Source organism: Carex rostrata, chromosome 17 (genome assembly GCF_964058835.1).
Source record: "Carex rostrata chromosome 17, lpCarRost1.2, whole genome shotgun sequence".
NCBI lineage: Eukaryota > Viridiplantae > Streptophyta > Magnoliopsida > Poales > Cyperaceae > Carex > Carex rostrata.
Genome location: NC_135934.1, coordinates 193,842 through 200,772, shown reverse-complemented (window position 1 = coordinate 200,772; position 6,931 = coordinate 193,842). Strand labels below are relative to the sequence as shown.

Below are 6,931 nucleotides of genomic sequence, written 5' to 3'. Positions count from 1 at the left end.
TGTTACGGCTCAATATTCGAGTTTTTAAAATCCTAACGGTCGATCCGAACCGTTCATCTTGTTCTCCATATTAATATGTGTTTGGAGACCAAATTTTACATTTTTTGAAAAAATTTTACTATTTTTTTAGCTAGATAGAAAACCACTTGATCTAAAAAATTCTGCACCATTCAGATATTTGATTTTCTACCTATCTAAAAAAATAGTAAAAAAATTTCAAAAAATGTAAAATTTGGTCTCCAAACACTTATTAATATGAAGAACAAGATGAACGGTTCGGATCGACCGTTAGGATTTTGAAAACTCGAATATTAAGCCGTAGCACCGTAGGCCTCTATGCTATCCATAGCACCCAAGCCTTACTCATATATATATATCAGTGTTCTAAATAGCGCGCTATAGCGTTTTTGGACCCAAAACGCTAAGCTATACAATTGAAACACGCTATTTGAGCTACAGACGCTATAGCGGTAATAGCGGTCCGCTATAGCGCATAGCGTGTAGCGCAAATAGCGCCCGCTATGCAACATGCTGTTTTTTTTTTCTTTTCAATTTATATGGGCTTTAAATAAAGGCTCAGATTGGATTTTAACCGTGATTTTTTTTATAATTGACATACTAAGCTTTATATTAAATTATTAATTATTATTTTGATAAAAAAAATTATTAATTATTAAATGAGATCAAATAAGGAAGCTACAGCGCGCTATGCAACATGAGCTGTTTTTTTTTTCTTTTTTTAATTTATATGGGCTTTAAATAAAGGCTCAAATTAAATATATTAAGATATTTCTTGAAGTAACAAAATGATACTTACTATATGGTAGTTTGAATATTTTAAATATTTTGAATAGATTAAGATAATTAATTATGCCATAATGTCAAGGTTATTTTGAAATTTAAATAGAAAAAAGATAGATTATGTCATGATGCTGAATATATTTTGAATAGAAAAAGATCGATAGTTTATGATATTAGTAATACTATGGATATTTTGAGTCGCAATTTGGACTTTGTATTGGTTCAATATGAATACTATAATTTTTTAATCAATTTGATGTTATTTATTATTCTATGAGACTTAGATAATGTTGATATTTAGTACAAATATATGATATAATTTTTATAAAAATAAAAAAACGCTATGTGGCATAGCTTTCGCTATAGCGACGCTATTCGCTATAGCTTTTTTTTTCGGCTTCCCGCTATGACGCGATAAACGCTATTTAGAACCTTGATATATATATATATATATAGCCTTCTAAATCATTTGAATTCCTCAGCTTCCTCAGGTGAGTATCTGATGTTTTTATTATCTAACACTTTGACCCTCTGAACTAATTAATTAAGCATTTACTAATGTTATCAGTGTTTTCACCCAATTCAGATCTCTTTTTGCATGGTTTGTAGGTTTAATTCCAGTACACAATTAGGTCCACGTATAACAGATCGATCAAGTCTTGTACAGTTGTACTGGTAACAGATCGATCACGTAATACTTTTGTGGTGGTGGTGGACTTGAGTCTGATCGATGTCATCGGATTCTTTTATGATCGGTATTCGGTACGGATCACTGATTCACTTTGATGCCAAGACCAGACGGAAACAGTAAATTTGGGGTATTTAATTTTCTCTGTTAATATTCTCAATTTTTTTTTTTTTTTTTTAATCAAGTTGTCAGATAACCTTTTGTGGCTTTTATAGGTACCGGTCGCCTATTGTTCCTTCTAATATATATATCATTAGCACTGAAGAACGGATTGCGCATCGGACTCAAATTTAAATCCAACAGGTTAAATTCACTTTAATATCTGTGCCCTTTGTTAAATATCCGTTTTGGTTTGCTTTAAGATTTGTGTCGATATCTAACACAGATTTTAAAGCAGATCGACGGTAGAAGAGCTCAGCAGACTCAAATTTGTGCCAATCCAAATTGACTAATGCCATCATAAAAAAAAAAGAATTGACTAATATAATGGCCTTTTACAATTATGAACTAATGCTCATTTTTCATTACGATCTTGCTTCATGTCATGCTCTGTAAAAGAGTGAATAAAATCAGTAAAATTCATAAATGATGAACCTCCTTCCTCCACTGCCTTGTTTGCTTTGTCAGAAAAATCTTTACTTCTCGCTCTTCTTTCATCTGCTTCAATTATTCCTCCATCCATCAGAGCACATATTGCCTTTCTGACATCATCGCTCTTCACCATGACAACTTCCTCGTTAGCAAAGTTCGGCACTTTTACACCGAGACTAACTCCGATCCTAAGAACATCCACAATTAATTTCTCATTGACAAATTGATCAGCAAACCGCGGCCATGTGATCATGGGTACTCCCATAGCAATCGCCTCTAGCAACGAGTTCCATCCACAATGCGTTATAAAGCCGCCAACTGCCGGGTGTGACAAAATCACCATCTGGGGAGCCCATCCAACAATAATAAGGCCTCTATCCTTTGTTCTCTCTTCATACCCTGAAGATATCCAATTTTCAACCTCGGGTTTCATTTCGATCTTCTTAATCACCCATATAAATGTTTTGTTCGACACCTCTAAGGCGTTCCCGATCTCCATAAGTTGCTGAGGGTTTGTATATGCAATACTACCGAAACTGATGTACAAAACCGATGCGGCATCCCTGCTGCTGAGCCAGGTAAGCACTCGATGGCTTTGATCAATTGCTTCTTTATTTCCCCGGCTTACTTTCATTTGAAAATCCTTGTTGTAAAGGCAAATTGGGCCGATTGTCCAAACCTTTTTATTTTTTCCTATCATCACCTTCTCATAATTCTCCACAAACAGTTGCTCCAACTCGAGGAAGGTATTTATTACCACCCCATCAGCTGTCAACTCTTCTTCGAGACACTGTTTTCTCATATCTTCAAACAAGGGGCTATTAAGGAAGCCCGGTGTCTGATTTTTGTTGACTTGTAATTTAATAGGAAATTCCGGCACAATGACATATTCATTCCCATCAGTTATACTATCATACACCTTGTGATGCACTAGATTATAATCAGTAGATATATAAAAGCAACTTGGTCCATGAAAGATTACCCTAGGTATGCCGAACTTTCGTGCAACAGGACCCGTCCATCCATTGCACATATCAGTGATCATGCAATCTGGCGGTCGTTTAAGGCTTCTGAGGAAAGCTTCCAAGGGCTCGTCGAGTGAGTAAATAGCCTCAAAGAAGGCCCTGTAGAGGCCACGATCAGTGATGCTATCGATACTATCACACCCTGGGGGCAAACCGAACTTGACATTTGAAAAAGTGAGTTTGACGAATTGTATTGGGAGATTTGCTTGTTTTGCCCGGTCGATTATGGGTTTGATACGGTCGGCATTTGGCGGTGTGATTATGAGGCTTACACGCACCCCACGCTGGGCTAGGATGCACCCAATGTCTACCACGGGGATAAGATGGCCTTGAGCAGCTAATAGTGGAACTAACACAAAATGAGGTTTATTTGATTCTTCTGTACATGTGAAGCAAGCCATATTAATTAAGTAATTTGCTTGCTTGTGTCTAGCTAATTAAGCTGTTTAAGTAATTTGTTACCTTGAAGTTGAAGCTAAGCTAGCTCTTGGTGTTGGAGAAAGGAGCACCACCAATTAATTGTTACATTACAGAATGAGATGATGAATACATATTTTTTCCCTCATCCATCCACCATCCATCCACAATCCATTATTTTATTAGTGAATTAAAAATTAAAATGTTAAAAAAAGAAACAAGTGGAGTTAATGCTGATAAGGCTGATAAGGGGGGTCAGCCCGAGGAGACCGTACGTGCTTGTCATTTGTCAAGACCTCACAACTCAACCCTAAACCGACTGCGTATCCTCTCCTCTCCTCTCCTCTCCTCTCCTCTCCTCTCAGATATCTCAAAAGAGAAAGGTAAACAAACTTATTCACTAGAGATAGACAATCAATACTCCAGCTCCATTCATCGTCTTAATTACAATAATTATATGAGTATTTATACTTAATTTCATGTGCTCATCATTCTATTTTTTTTTTAATAACACCCATTAACTATTCCATAATCAGTGGTAGGTATCAGTGCCAATAATAACCCAAAAATACATACATTAATTTTTCAACATGATGAACGAATTTTGCTCAAAAGTTTGCCAACTCTAATTTTCTTCACTTGTTAAACCGGTCAGTTTGGTTTAATGAGTTTTGAAAAGTCTAAACTGAACCGATCTATTTAAATCAAGGTTCTAAATAGCGTTTATCGCGTCATAGCGGGAAGCCGAAAAAAAAAGCTATAGCGAATAGCGTCGCTATAGCGAAAGCTATGCCACATAGCGTTTTTTTATTTTTATAAAAATTATATCATATATTTGTACTAAATATCAACATTATCTAAGTCTCATAGAATAATAAATAACATCAAATTGATTAAAAAATTATAGTATTCATATTGAACCAATACAAAGTGCAAATTGCGACTCAAAATATCCATAGTATTACTAATATCATAAACTATCGATCTTTTTCTATTCAAAATATGTTCAGCATCATGACATAATCTATCTTTTTTCTATTTAAATTTCAAAATAACCTAGACATCATGGCATAATTAATTATCTTAATCTATTCAAAATATTCAAACTACCATATAGTAAGTATCATTTTGTTACTTCAAGAAATATCTTAATATATTTAATTTGAGCCTTTATTTAAAGCCCATATAAATTAAAAAAAGAAAAAAAAAACAGCTCATGTTGCATAACGCGCTGTAGCTTCCTTATTTGATCTCATTTAATAATTAATAATTTTTTTTATCAAAATAATAATTAATAATTTAATATAAAGCTTAGTATGTCAATTATAAAAAAAAATCACGGTTAAAATCCAATCTGAGCCTTTATTTAAAGCCCATATAAATTGAAAAAAAAAAAAAAAAACAGCATGTTGCATAGCGGGCGCTATTTGCGCTACACGCTATGCGCTATAGCGGACCGCTATTACCGCTATAGCGTCTGTAGCTCAAATAGCGTGTTTTAATTGTATAGCGTAGCGTTTTGGATCCAAAAACGCTATAGCGCGCTATTTAGAACACTGATTTAAATTAAAAACCGAACAAACATTTGAACAAACCTCTCCCCCCAATATTCTCAATATTCTCAAATAGTCATGGCCTTTTATTGATGGTGAAGCCCATTTACTGTGGAGGCCCATATATCTTAGAAAAAGAAAAGGGTCTAATTCTATATGTTTTACAGCAACTTGTAAACCTCAAACAAATTCCAGAGAGTCGCTACCTCAAACAAACATACTAGCAAAGTGAATTCATCAATATATTGAACTAAACATACTTTCACTTTTTAGCCCCACAATAATAAAATGCATATGTCGAGATTAATTAATTACATTCCAAATTATGCAACTAATTTTGAAATTCCTTGCTCATTGTTTCTTCCATAACCCAGAAAGTAGGAAACCATATCTGCCAAATTTGTCCATGAAGAACCTTGCTCTTCAACTGCCTTGTCAGCTTTATCGGCAAGATCCCGGGCTCGGTCTCTCCTTTCCCTTCCTTCATTACCACCATCCATGAGAGCCAATGCTGCTGTTTCAACATCGCACCTATTCACCATGACAACATCACTCCCAATCCCAAAGTCCGGCATTTTCACACCAATACTAATTCCAATTTTGAACACATCCACAACAAGTTTCTCATTTAGAAATTGATCGGTAAAATGAGGCCAAGTGATCATCGGCACTCCCATGGAGACCGCCTCCAATATTGAGTTCCATCCACAGTGTGTCATAAATCCTCCCACGGCCGGGTGTGACAAAATAGCCATCTGAGGAGCCCAGCCGGTAAGTAAAAGCCCTCTATCTCTAACCCGCTCTTCAAACCCTTCTGACAACCATTTTTCTACTTGAGGCACAATTTCTTTTTTCTTAATTACTAGTATGAATGGCCTTTTTGATGCCTCGAGACCACTGGCTATCTCAATAAGTTGGAAAGGGTTTGAATACGCTGCACTTCCAAAATTGGAGTAAAGAACTGACCCGACATCCTTTTGATCGAGCCATGTCAGTACTTCATTCCGATCAACTGTTTCTTTGTTTCCTCTAATGGATTTGGTATTGTTTTCTTTGTTACAAAGACATGTCGGCCCGATTGTCCAAACCCTCTTTGCTATTACCCTCTTGTAGTGTTCGATGAAGGGTTTCTCCAACTCCTCAAAGGTATTTACCACGATTCCATCAGACGTCGACTCTTCTTCGAGAATCATTCTCCGGATATCCTCAAATCCAGGAAAATTAAAGAAGCCCGGTGTTTGCATCTTGTTGACTTGTACTTCAACCGGGAAATCTGGCACTCCGACAAACTCTAAACTATTAGAGATATGATCGTAGACGTTGTGAACCTCCAAGTTATGAGCAGCAGAGATATAAAAGCAAGACGGTCCATGAAAAATTACCCTTGGAATGCCTAATTTTCGTGCGACGGGTCCCGTCCATGCATTAGACATGTCAGTGATCATGCAATTGGGAGCAGTCTGAAGACTTTTCAGAAAAAGTTGAAGAGGCTCGCCTAACAAATAAACAGCATCAAAGAAATGCCTAAAGAATCCTCTCGGGATGAGCTCCATACTCTCGCATCCCTCAGGCAGACCAAACTTGGCACCAGGAAAGGCCAGTTCCACAAATTGTATAGGCAACTTCAATTCTTGCACCCGATCAATAATGGGCTTGATCCGAGCCGCATTTGCCGGGGTGGTTATGAGGCTAATATGGAGGCCGCGGTGGGCTAGGAGGTGCGCCATGTCGATCATTGGGATTAGATGGCCTTGAGCTGGTAGTGGAACTAACACAAAATGAGGATGAGGTTTCGTTTCTTCTGGGAAGGATGTCATGATTTTATGCGATGCGATGCGATGCGATGCGATCGATAT

At 36.6% G+C, this 6,931-nt stretch overlaps 2 pseudogenes across 2 annotated transcripts; both read right to left on the bottom strand.

The window, feature by feature from the left end:
• Window positions 1-1,949: 1,949 nt before the first annotated feature.
• LOC144568743 (UDP-glycosyltransferase 73C1 pseudogene) lies at window positions 1,950-3,605 on the bottom strand (annotated as a pseudogene). Its single transcript, XR_013515719.1, has one exon. The product of XR_013515719.1 is annotated as a UDP-glycosyltransferase 73C1 pseudogene (transcript).
• A 1,694-nt stretch (window positions 3,606-5,299) lies between these two features.
• LOC144568436 (UDP-glycosyltransferase 73C1 pseudogene) lies at window positions 5,300-6,931 on the bottom strand (annotated as a pseudogene). Its single transcript, XR_013515658.1, has one exon. The product of XR_013515658.1 is annotated as a UDP-glycosyltransferase 73C1 pseudogene (transcript).